Below are 13933 nucleotides of genomic sequence, written 5' to 3' on the forward strand. Positions count from 1 at the left end.
CGTGAGACATTGTAAGTCTCTAATTTATCTACGATAACGTTGGAAGCTGAAGAAGTGAATTAAAATTTGTGCTGCAGCCGGGACATTTTTTGTTTTTAAATCTCATGTTTGTTCGCTTTCGTTCGTTGCATCTGATCGAGACGGACGTCGTAAGACACCCTTTTTTTTAAGTTCGTTGTTGATCGATTAACTCAGTTTTTTTTTTTATTACAGAGGGCAGCTAACCCTCTGACCGAACACGCTGAGCTACCGTGCCGGCATATAGCTGCACGAACTACTCAAGTCAAATACCCTCCCCAACACAAACTCCAATTCACATCTCCCCTTATATTGTCACTATTACCAGGGCTCTCCGACATTGGAATAGCACCCCAGCATTGGATATAATGTGGAAGTGCTGTACTACATGTGATCGTATGGGTCTTAAATTAAATTTTCCGTGATTAATTTAAGATCTATACCATCACATGTAGTACAACACTTCCCCATTACGTCCAATGCTGGGGTGTTATTCCAATGTCGGAGAGCCCTGGTAATAGTGGCAATATAAGGGGAGATGTGAATTGGAATTTTTGTTGGGGAGGGTATTTGACTTGGGTAGTTCGTGCAGCTATGTTGACCGTAATGTTGTGGTGGTGTAATGGTCAGCATATCTGCCTAGCCGGCACGGTAGCTCAGCGTGTTCGGTCAGAAGGGTTAACTACCCTCTGTAACAAAAAAACTGAGTGAAAAAAAATAAGCAAGAAGACCCGGGTTCGAGTCCCGGCCGCAGCACAAATTTTAATTCACTTCTTCAGCTTCCAACGTTATCGAGATAAGAATGACATGAAATGTAAGCACAGAATGGCTTGCCATAAAGGGTGACGAAGCGGGGCGTCTTCGCTGGTTATCGGTGTTCAGTTCGAAATGGGACTCATCACTGAAAATTCTTCTCCAGTCAATGAGATTCCAGGCCAAAGACGTTTGGAGACGTCCTGGACAGTGGTGGGATTCCAACCCGACTGTCGCTTGCCATAAGACCCGACAACCGTGAGTGATGGTCTGGGATGCTATTTCTTATCATAGCAGGATCCCTTTTGGTCGTGGAGAATGTCAAATCAAACACCTTTCAGCCGTCTAAATTTCCAGTGGACTAGGTTTGAATGTTAGTCTAACAGTTGGGAGGTGACTTTTGAAGTGATCGCTGTCTCAAGTAGAAATCTGCAGATACCAGTCACTGAATGTTGGCCCCTATTTTGACTGGACCAAAGGTGGGAATTTCCCTACACCTCGGTCAGGAGGCCTGAAGATGGCGTAATATACCGCCGAAACTGGTAGCCCAATAAAATAACAATGTGGAAATTTAGACGTCTGAAACGTGTTTGATTTGACACTTTGTACTGAACGGCCGAGGTCCCGCAACCATCTGGGAAAAGATGGACATAGAGAGACCTTTTGGTTGTTATCTGCGACACCCTTACAGCATAGCGATACGTGTACGATATTCTACGCTCTGTTTGATGCCTTTATGGCAAGCCATCCTGGGCTTACATTTCAGCAAGATGATGACCGCCCGCACACGGCGAGAGTTTCCGCTGCTTGTTTTTGTGCTTGCCAAACCCTACCTTGGCCAGCAAAGTGGCCAGATCTCTCCCCAACTGAGAAAGTTTGGAGCATTATGGGCAAAGCCTTCTAGCCAGCTCGCGATTTTGACAATCAAACGCACCATTTAGACAAGATTTGGCACGATATCTCTCAGGAGGACATCCAACGACTCTGTCAATCAATGCTAAGGCGAATAACTGCTCGTATAAAGGCCACAGGTGGACCAACGTGTTGTTGTCTTGCTCAGAATGTGAAGCTGTTTGTCATGAATAAATCATCCAACTTTTCTGACATTGTGAAAGATGGTGGTGCCTTCCGGGCAGGCCACTGCCGTGGTAATACCTGTCAAGCACCTCCACTTTCATTTTGTTTTGGCGATTATCATACAATTTCATTCGCCCTTGGTGTATCTATATTCTCCCTGACTGATATTTATCTGATGGACTGTTAGGGTTAGGGTAAACCACTGACTGATCTCACAGTACTTGCATGACTCGAGTAGCAGTAGTAGAATTAAACTCGGCTATAGAGACAGAGTTTTGGACGCTGGAGGTGACCACTGCATTAGGGACAGCATTAGAACTTTCCCCGAGCAGCAAGCGAATTCGAGGATTCTTTTTGTAATCACCGAAGCGGGTCGTGGGCATCGCAGGGCAGTGGTTTATGGGTCGCCATTCTGGCTGTCAGCCTTGTTCCGCTGTCGGCCAAGCAAGAGGGTGGGAACGCCGTGGCTGAATGCGAAGTGACACTTCTTTAGAAACTGGCGGCGCCGGGCATTCTGGCGCCGGCCTAACTGATTTATTAGCGACTGGACGCAGTGTGGGAGCCTGGTCCCCTTATACCGTGTGCGGGTCCAAGTAAAGCGGCGTCGGGCTGGCACCCGGCTAATGTGTTTATTACAAGAACAGCATACCCTGTGAGACGGGAAGACGAATTTCTCCGGATGTCGAGTTTTTATCTAATGTGTTCAAATGGTTCAAATGGGTCTGAGTACTAGGGGACTTAACTGCTGAGGTCATCAGTCCCCTAGAACTTAGAACTACTTAAACCTAACTAACCTAAGGACATCACACACATCCATGCCCGAGGCAGGATTCGAACCTGCGACCGTAGCGGTCTCGCGGTTCCAGACTGTAGCGCCTAGAACCGCTCGGCCACTACAGCCGGCCATCTAATGTGTTGATTCATGCAACGCGCCCCGCCAAAACGGCGCCCACTAAATCGTTTTATGGTCGAGACGGAGTTTCATTTCACTAGGAAGCTTCCCTCATCTTGTGAAATACGCCGGGGGAGTTTGGGCTGCAGGACCTCCAGGCATCGTGTGCTGCTTTTTTCGGAGAACAGAATGTGTACTGCCCTGAAGTGATTGGCTGAGGAAGATCGGGTCTCCTTGCTAGAAAATATGATTGGCACGGTAACCACTGCTCGGGCATGATCGGTTTATTTGAGAACATCGGGAGGAACGGGCTTTTTTGGAATGTTTTGAATAAAAGGGAGAGACGTGGACTTGCTTTTCGATCGTTGCGGAGTACAGTCGCTAGAGCTCTTCCGTTTCTACGGAAACAGCAGTTAGCTGTGAAGACGTCCGGACACCCGAGCGAAACTTATATTTTCGCGGACATGAGGCAATCACCGGAGGACATGGAGACATCTCCCGCAGTACGACGCTTCAGCAACGCCTGCACCCCGACAGCGTCTCGCCTTTCACCGGCTATATCGGTAACGTTGCGAAGCTTCGGCAAATTCAGAAGTCTATCAATGGTTTTCACGACCATCATTTTTCATAGCAGCCTTGTTCTCGCAGTAGTCACTCCCAATGCTTAATTATATTTTGACGCGAGAGATCAATCAGTGGAGCGGTACAGCACAGTGGGCTTGCCTAGATTGCTATCCTTCTACTGACAGTAGCCAGTCACATCTGCACGTAAATTCTGGGTAGGTTCCCCAAGTCTATTGCCAACCATCCTGAATTCGTGTTAATGAAAATGGTTCAAATGGCTCTGAGCACTATGGGACTTAACTGCTGTGATCATCAGTCCCCCAGAACTTAGAACTACTCAAACCTAAGTAAGCTAAGGACATCACACACATCCATGCCCGAGGCAGGATTCGAACCTGCGAGCGTAGCGGTCGCGCGGTTCGAGATTGTAGCGCCTAGAACCGCTAGGCCACTCCGACCGGCCGTGTTAATGAAATGTTACACAGTTGAAGTTTCTGTTTATATGTTTGTTCTCTCTTGACCTTGGTATTAGATAATAAATCTCTTTGTGATACCGTAGGTCCTTGTTATTAATTTTTCAACGACACCCATTCTCATTCCCTACAATGTCATCTATTTTATTGTGGGTTTGAAGGAATTTAGTTAATTTTATGACAAGTTAGCCAACCCAGGGGTGATCCACATTGGCGCCACTAGTCAGACTTCATTGCGCTATTGATAACCGCGGCAACTCTTGGGTGCGGCCGTTACGACTTTGTAGTCGTTTGGCAGACGGCGAACTGCCGCCACCAGAGGCTAGCTTGCAAATGAAACGTTTTCTTCTGCAAACATCAGAGCTGCTGATTTCCATCCCATTCGGGTAATTCCTTCGAGGTGTCTTCTCTTTTTCTTTTCTTTCTTTTTCTGAGTGTATTTTGAAAATTTGTTATGGTCCGTAACACGAAAAAATATATTATTATCTTCTTGGATCACTGGGGAAAATATGCTGCGATTATGCCACAACTCGTGGTCATTTTAATTTATTTCTATTTCAGTACTTTATCTACTATGTTCATTCATCCAACAGTGATGCACTACGTTGTCGGAGAAGAAATGTAGAAGTGTAAGGAACAAAGTTGGATGGCTCTAGTCCGCCCTCAGGTTCACCGTAGATTTCAGGCGCACGACGTGCGCTGCCGGGCAGTTCTACAGGTAGGAGGCGGAAGTTGGCGTCCGCACCTCGGCAGAGGCTGGGAGGAACGCCGGCGGCCGCTGGCGCTGAGACGTAGCCGTGCTGCGCTGCGCTGCGCTGGATCGATAGTTCAGTGGCAAGCGGCGGCAGCGCCAGCGGCGTGCCCTCAGCCGCCGCGCCGAGGTAAACACCCGCCTGCGCCGCCTACTTAACTCCGGGAGGGCGTCGGGTACGGTCCATTCAGCTGCCCCTCTTTCTCTGCCCCTACATGTCCCGGCAGCGATTTTCATTTTCTGTTTTTTAGGCGAAAGGGGAGACGATGTGCGATTCGTTCACGGTGGATTTTTGTGGCGGTCGTTTTCCATTTATGTAATCTACTTCTCTGTGACCTGTTTTCCCAATATTCTTACATTCATGTTTTATTGTGTGTGTAAAGAAACTATGAATTTTGTCGAAAATGTGAGAACATTAACTTCCTCCGACGTAAACGCTTACAAGATGTACTATAAAATTAATAATCGTTCGGATTAACATACGCTATATATTATAATCATTATACATGTATTCTATGAAGGAGAAAGGATAATTTGGAATGATATGCTGTGCGGCAGCGCTCAGTCAGCGATAGCATACCGCAGACTAAATGCTCGGTCCCAGTCTTAACATATACAATCACGGCACACTCAACGTAGTGCATCACTGTGAGAATTGTTACCGTCTGACAGTTGGAACAATACTAGCGCCCCTAGCGACGAGAATGTAACCGTAAGATTAACGTTAGGTTTTTAATCAATTTTCTTTTTAATTAATGAAATAGTTATTATATGTTTGCGTTCGAAGCATTAGTACATTATCGAGAGACGTAAATTATCGTGAAATATATGTAAAAAGATACGAATCTCGCTGATTCAGGCCGATATTACAGTATCTTATTTCTTTGACAAAGATCTTCAGCGTGGCGCTAAAAAGGAGTATTATCATAGAGTAAAGATCTCTGGAGTGAGCATTGCGTTCTGCGCATGTTGTCAACATTAAACCAGGATAGTCACGTGTTTTCGGGACTTCGCTGTGCGTTTGTGCTTTCTGCAGCGTTTGAAGTTTATAATATCAAGAGTTTTTGTTGTGTTTCACCGTTTGTTGATAGTATAATAGCGATGGTGAATTACTGTTGTTGCTACGGATGCAAAGAAAAATATGTGAAAGGAGGGATAGTAACTTTTCATGGGTACATACCATGTAGCTCTAATTATAGTTATCATATTAGTAAGAGACACTGTATATGTTTAAAAATTTCGAGACGCATTATAATTAAGGTTTGATTCTGTAGACCTATTTTTCTACGATTTTATGACTATATAATAGATATTACGACTCATACAAAAGCTTACAAACAATCGATTCCTCTCGTAAATTTGCTAGTGGGACAGGAAAGGGAATGGTTAGTTGTTTCAGCAAATACTATCCTCCATGCATTTATCAGTGACTTGTCGATTATGAGTATAGATTATTCAGTCTACTGTTTATTTATTTACTAAACTGGGAGCAAGCACGTAAAATGCGTTAAATAAATACTTCAAAGTGTCACCAGTAAGAAAAATTGCGCTTTAGGTCGCAAAAACGAGAAAATAAGTACGCAGAAATAACAGAAAAAAAGGACGAATTAGCAGGAATATAATCGCTAATGTGTGGGAATGTCGGTGTTTTTTGGATACTTGCAAAAGTACTAGCGTACTGTCAAGTCGTTCTGCAGGACTATCACTGCAAAAATGTACGTCAGGCTCTGTAATACTATAAAGTGCCGAAACTACCAAAAACCGAGTGCATCTGAACTGTGACACCTATCGCAAAGAAGCAGAATGCAATATCACTTGCCCTTAGAAGTTACGTAGCTGGTTTATTCCCAGTATCAAATGGATACTGTTAAAATGTCTGCGCAACATATATAAATATTCCACGACACGTACGAAAAGAAACCGTCTGTACTAGGGATGTAGTGACATTAGAAATATACAGGGCGCTATACGGACTAACACACGAGACACGACGTCCCGAGAACACGTGACCAGGCCAGGCAATGTATGATGACAACACACAATCTGTTCTGCGCATACGAATGCTCACTCCAGAGATATTTACTCTATGAGTATTACACTGTCTTCATATTTTTCGTCAAATTTCAAGATGGCGGACGACAACTTGTTATTATGCGCTGCATTTGCTAGTACCACAATTGCATTGTGTGTGTATTGGGAAAAAAAGGAAACATACTTGGATGTAGTCCTAGGTATTACGTCGAGATAATAAAACCATTCAGCAAAAATTGTTACGAGAGCTGCAAGAGGAGGAAGTCAATCTTAATGTATAAATTACTTACGAGTGGATGAGAGTGTACTACAGTATTTGCTCAGTAAAGTGGCTTCTCGTATTACAAAACAAAATACTCTCTTGAGAAATGCTATATGTACAGAAGACAGGAAAACTGTGACACTGCGATTTATTGATACGTGAGAGAGCTACTCTAGTTAACAACGCAGCACTCGAATATCACATTAACCAAAATAATTCCAGAAACATGTGAAGTGGGTTATAAAGCACTGAAGGGGGAATATGTGAAGGTAAGTAAATGTTCAGTACGCTATATGGACAATAAGAACTATTTTTAATCTTGAATAATTTAATAATTGGAATTAGTGTTCCATCAATTACAAAATTAATAAGTAGTACGAAACAGATGAAGCACTTTTTAACTTGTGGAATCCAGAACTCAAAAACAAACGAAGTACAATGGAAAGCTAAGAAATAATTCTTTATTTAAGAGTGTGACCACACCCTCTGTTCCGGCTTGCTGAAGAGCTGCCTGGATGTTTCCAGATGTAGAGGTGGATGGCTATAGCTGTGATTGTGAACCTGAAGTCACCTGCAGCATATTCATCCTGCCCATCAACACACAATTAATAGCATTGACTGTGCCCCTTGCTCGTCCCCCACCATAGTCGAAGCAAGTTTATTGAAAAAAAAAAAAAGAGTCGAAGGAACAAACCAACTTTGAAGCCATGTTTACACACTACAGAGGCGTCAAATAGCTGTAGTGACACCAGCTCTCGAAGCGATTACATTTCACATTGCAGTGAACAGAAGACGAACGACTTTTATGATCAAATCTACGTCGAGGCCCTAGATCTCATCATTTTTATTTGACGACAGGCAAGATTTGACGAAGTTCCTTATTACACCATCAAATTTCTTTGACATAAATATTTGACGTATCAGCTTTGACAAAGAAGTATGATAGTGTAATACCGGCCTTATTCATGAAGAGATACTTTCGAATATGTGAATAATTACAGCTTATACCGCCGAAATAAAGAGAATATAAACTCATATTTCATGCATGAGAAATATATATTTAGTTGCCTGTTCTTGTTGTGATGGACACTTTTCTTGACACGTAACAGTTTTGTGTGGAGTTTAATGATTTGCACATTATTACGTTTCATTCGACTTTTCCGATGCACGAATATTTTGGTAACTGTAACTATTTTTACTTAAAAAGCGAAAGATCCTGGCCGTTTGTGGCTCAGATGTAGCAACAATGGTGGAATTGGTTTCTTCCTTGTTCACTTTTGTTACTTTTGACGTTTTCTTATCACGTCTTTGTGATTTTCACATCAGCTACTGTTGTGGTGGCTTATTCGGCAAGTTAGATAAGGTTGGTATTGCATTCCATATAAATTTCCTGCGTTCCAAAAACACTGATTTGACAGGAAGTGTAGTGAACAAAATTATGTCCTTGCGTAGATATACAAGCGTAGTGAACAAAATTCACGTCCTTGAGTAAGTCTTTCTGCCAAAGTCAGATGTTCTGCTGCTTACTAACTTTTTCCTTTGTTGAAAGAAAACAATATTATTCTATAAATATCTGCAGGTCACAAGAGAATCGTAAATTAACTGTTCTGTAATGTACGTCTCCTATCTCCCTGGCTCCTTAGGAAGCTAAAGAAACGCAAATGTGGTGTCATTTTTTAGTTATTGCCGATGTTTATGGCACTACATATGATCTTCAATGCAAAAACTTTTTTATAAATGAATATAAACGATACTGATCGCACTCGTCCGATGTCGTATTCAAAAGTGTTTCTTGCTGACCGTTTGGAGTGCTACTGTCTGGGAGTGTAACAGATATGACCAGGAGTATTGCGACTGTCACTACGTTTACATGCGACACATCTTCCGAAAGAAGAAAACCGAATTTCTGAAACCGTTTTCAGTTAAATATGGCGCCTGGAAAACAGGTGATACAGTTTATGATTGAGTCACTACAGACGCTATTTCTGTTCAATTAGACGAGGTGTAAACAGCTCTTGTCTAATATTTTTACTTCTTCACTGTACAAAAAGCCACTCCGTTCACATTAGCCGGAAATTTTTAAAAACAGGAGGAAACCTGACGGCCCACGCACATTTCAAAACCGGTTGCATTTGCGTGGGAGCGAAAATCGATTGCGGAATTGGAAAACCCGCAACCAGAAGTGGATTTCCAGAACCGATTTAGAAATGTTTACTTGACCACCCAGAAGCAGTATTGGTGAATCGGTTTACGAAATACGGTTTTGGGAACCCCATGTAATCGGGGTGTGTCTGTGTTAGACTTTGGATACATTGTGCTACTGAAATAGAGCGTTGCACTCTCTGGAAAATGGATAACTCTTATTCATTAGAACTTTAATATTAGAATGAAGAGAACTGTAATGAAGAAGACTACTACGGTCGGAGTTTTGTGGATTCTAGAGATATCGGACGCAATCGTCATAATATAACATTGTTGGTAGCCGTCTTAACAGGTTTAAGTGAAAGAATTGCGTCCGATTGTGGGCGAATTTTAGAAAGTTATGGTGACATAAAATGCTTCTCAGGATATGTGGTACTAAATTTCAGGTACGTTTCCAGCGTGTTTCTTAAATTTTCCTCAACCCCAATTTTTTTGTTTATTGATTATACCTACACATGCTGTCGGATGTGTGAAGGATAACGGGTTCGATAGAATCTACACCACGGTCTTTGTTTCTTTACAGCAAATCACTTAGTTATGTAGTTTCATTTAATAAGTATAACCAATTTACAACCCGTTCACCCTCCACGCAGGGAGCCGCAATGGCACAGATATTGACTCCCTGCTGCTTAGAATCACTAAGCAGAATCATGAATTAAAAATAAACGCTTTTGCATATTAGCGCATTTCAGTTCTGATGCAACACAGCTTCTGTAAACACATGAAATCACAATCACGTGAATAAAAGATATGCAGATGGGATGTGAATTATAAGAATGAAGTTCAATGGTAATTTATTGAACTGAAGTGATAAAATTTCCTTGCTGCCCTATTCGCGAAAGAAAGAGTTTTTATGGCACCAAGTTAATTAAAGGACACTTAAATTGCAAATATTCTTTTCGGGTTTGCCACTGGATCGTATTGTGTAACTCGCACAATATTTTATCGATGCAACTGCTAGACATCACCGGGTGATGGTAGTTGCTGCTGTCACTGCTGCAAGGCGCGACTTAAATTCGTATTTCATGCCAATTGTAACCGAAATAGTTTAACTATTATTGAGAAAATGGCGCAGCTTTCACCAACAATATCTCTAAAAATATTCGATCACAGTATTTTACAGGAGCTCGAGAATTTTCAGAGTTCCATTTTCAATTACATACGCAACTCGATAACATCTGCGTCAGGTTGCTCTAGTTTCTGAAAATAAGAAATAATTATAAAAATAGCGAAGACGCAACATGTTGTCGTCGACATAATTGATGGTTTGCCTTCTTCACTCCGAAGTCTGATTTGACGCAGACTCTTCATCTCTGCATAACAACCACAACCTCCATCCACTCGAACGCGTTTATTGCCCAATATTGTGAACTGTGCAATATTACTGACGTTATTTCTAGACTGGTCAATAATTATGTTAATAATATGGGCAATATTACGGTGGATCGGAATGTTGTGCGCCGCGCGGGATTAGCTGAGCGGTCTGAGGCTGTGCACTTATGGACTGTGCGGCTGGTCCCGGCGGAGGTTAGAGTCCTCCCTCGGGCATGGGTGTGTGTGTGTTTGTCCTTAGGATAATTTAAGTAGTGTGTAAGTTTAGGGACTGATGACCTTAGCAGTTCAGTCTCATAAGATTTCACACACACCGGAATGTTGTGCGAGAAAGACGCTTGCTGCTGGTATAATTGCTCTACTTTTTTGCAAGCAGAAAAAGAAGGTGCATGAAAAATTGGTTCAAGGCGCGTCAAAGATCACTTCCGGAAACTTGTTGAGAGAATTGGCATTGAACGAAAGAAAATAGTTATCATAAAGTATTGTGTGTTGATGGCGAATCATTATTGGAAATGATTCTCCCAATACTCAGTCACCTGCACCCTCCTTCCATACCCCTCCTCCCGGCGTGTAAATTTCTGAGGATGCCCATATCCTCATCATCAAAGAACAAAATATACAACGAGAGACGCAGTTCCACCAAGTCAGCGCTTATCTATTACTGCACGATACTTTGCTGATAGCAATTCTTTCGAAGACTTGAAATTTACAAGTGCAACTTCACCTTACAGTATTTGGGGCACAGTTCTGGAAACGTGTCATGCTGTAATATGTGTGCAATAAAGCATTATATTCGGTTAAGTAAAGTATCTGTATATACTTTTATTCATATCTTTCTATTAATTAAACGTTTTAGCAACATCTTCCTTTGTGACCGTTTCCTATATCTTCTGAGCAACAAATCATGCGATTCATCAGTCTTAACATTTCCGTTTTTGTACTAATCTGCCCTAATATCCCACAATGTTGGCAATGATTTTTAGATTTCGGTTTACTCTAATAATAATTTCCTTTCGGCTTCTTTTGAAATTTTCCACACAACAACGACAAAACTAACCCAGTCTAACATCTTTAGTCTGTGTAACACGCGAGAGACTTTCAAGGATATTGTCAGTACTACCCACAGACGGTACAATATATCGGCCCAGCGCAAAATATTCCAAAATTATTTGATGTGCTGAACATTATTGCGCAGCCTCTCAATCTCACACCTACACATTCAACATTATTGCGCATCTGAAAATATTGCGCAGTATTCTACATCTACATCTACATTCATACTCCGCAAGCCACCCAACGGTGTGTGGCGGAGGGCACTTTACGTGCCACTGTCATTACCTCCCTTTCCTGTTCCAGTCGCGTATGGTTCGCGGGAAGAACGACTGTCTGAAAGCCTCCGTGCGCGCTCTAATCTCTCTAATTTTACATTCGTGATCTCCTCAGGAGGTATAAGTAGGGGGAAGCAATATACTCGATACCTCATCCAGAAACGCACCCTCTCGAAACCTGGCGAGCAAGCTACACCGCGATGCAGAGCGCCTCTCTTCCAGAGTCTGCCACTTGAGTTTGCTAAACATCTCCGTAACGCTATCACGGTTACCAAATAACCCTGTGACGAAACGCGCCGCTCTTCTTTGGATCTTCTCTATCTCCTCCGTCAACCCGATCTGGTACGGATCCCACACTGATGAGCAATACTCAAGTATAGGTCGAACGAGTGTTTTGTAAGCCACCTCCTTTGTTGATGGACTACATTTTCTAAGCACTCTCCCAATGAATCTCAACCTGGCACCCGCCTAACCAACAATTAATTTTATATGATCATTCCACTTCAAATCGTTCCGCACGCATACTCCCAGATATTTTACAGAAGTAACTGCTACCAGTGTTTGTTCCGCTATCATATAATCATACAATAAAGGATCCTTCTTTCTATGTATTCGCAATACATTACATTTGTCTATGTTAAGGGACAGTTGCCACTCCCTGCACCAAGTGCCTATCCGCTGCAGATCTTCCTGCATTTCGCTACAATTTTCTAATGCTGCAACTTCTCTGTATACTACAGCATCATCCGCGAAAAGCCGCATGGAACTTCCGACACTATCTACTAGGTCATTTATATATATTGTGAAAAGCAATGGTCCCATAACACTCCCCTGTGGCACGCCAGAGGTTATTTTAACGTCTGTAGATGTCTCTCCATTGATAACAACATGCTGTGTTCTGTTTGCTAAAAACTCTTCAATCCAGCCACACAGCTGGTCTGATATTCCGTAGGCTCTTACTTTGTTTATCAGGCGACAGTGCGGAACTGTATCGAACGCCTTCCAGAAGTCAAGAAAAATAGCATCTACCTGGGAGCCTGTATCTAATATTTTCTGGGTCTCATGAACAAATAACGCGAGTTGGGTCTCACACGATCGCTGTTTCCGGAATCCATGTTGATTCCTACATAGTAGATTCTGGGTTTCCAAAAACACCATGATACTCTAGGGAGCGCGTAAATGTCCCTCTTCTCTCCCCCCTCCTTCCCACCCCAACATTACCAAGCTCATTATTTCTTAACGTCCCATGACGTGCCCGAGCATGGAAAGGAAATGTGTGGCTAGGGCCTCCCGTCGGGTAGACCGGTCGCCAGGTCCAAGTCTTTTTAGTTGACGCCACTTCGGCGACTTCCGCTTTGATGGGGATGATATGATGATGAATATAAAACAACACCCAGTCCCTGAGCGGAGAAAATCTCCGACCCAGCCGGGAATCGAACAGCTGATCCTTATTTTATCCAAGTAATGCCATGACATTCTCTTCTCTCTGATTCGATTCAGTACGCCTTCATTGATTATCTGATCTACTCATCTGATCTTCAGCATTCTGCTGTAGTACCACTTTTCAAAAGCTTCTATTCCCTTTTTGCCCACACGACTTATCGTCCACTTGGCAATTCCATATAAGGCCACACTCCCGACAAAGGATTTGAAGAAACAACTTCTCAACTCTTTAAACGTCAATTCGACTCGTGACCTGCTTCGGCCTCGCACGGATAGCACCATGTATGTACGACCGGGCGACTTGTCTGACGTAGCGGGTAACAAATTATACAGAATTTAATAACAACACATGGCCAAACTTTCATGTAACATGTTCTTCCTCATGTAAAAAGAAAAGTGTCGGTAGACCACTAGTTCGCGGCAGGCAAAGGTCCCGAGTTCTAGTCTCGGTGCGGCACAAAGTTTTAATCTGCGAGGAAGTTTCATATCAGGGCACACTCCGCTGCAGAGTGAAAAATTCATTCTTGTTGTAAAGAGCTTGCCATCCGATGCGTATCTACAGTTTGATTCGTCGGGAATTCTGTTAAAAAGTGTTCCATGTACTCCGTCGTAACACTTCGCATCGGGGATACCTTTCGTTTCCGGCCCTATGTTTATTAGGTTTATTTGCATGTTTCACTGTCGTATGCTCGCTCCTTTCGTTTGTACCTACAATAGTCAAACCTTTCGTTTGCACCTGTAATAACACCCCGTACATGAAGAAGCGAATGATAATTTTTACTCCGAATTTTGGCCTCAGCGAGCTCG

At 42.7% G+C, this 13933-nt stretch overlaps 1 protein-coding gene across 1 annotated transcript in view; it reads right to left on the bottom strand.

The window, feature by feature from the left end:
• Nucleotides 1-13933, bottom strand: part of LOC126236110 (low density lipoprotein receptor adapter protein 1-like) — a 190545-nt gene that overhangs the window by 48736 nt on the left and 127876 nt on the right. The window lies entirely within an intron of this gene.

This window comes from Schistocerca nitens, chromosome 2, assembly GCF_023898315.1.
Source record: "Schistocerca nitens isolate TAMUIC-IGC-003100 chromosome 2, iqSchNite1.1, whole genome shotgun sequence".
Lineage (NCBI taxonomy): Eukaryota > Metazoa > Arthropoda > Insecta > Orthoptera > Acrididae > Schistocerca > Schistocerca nitens.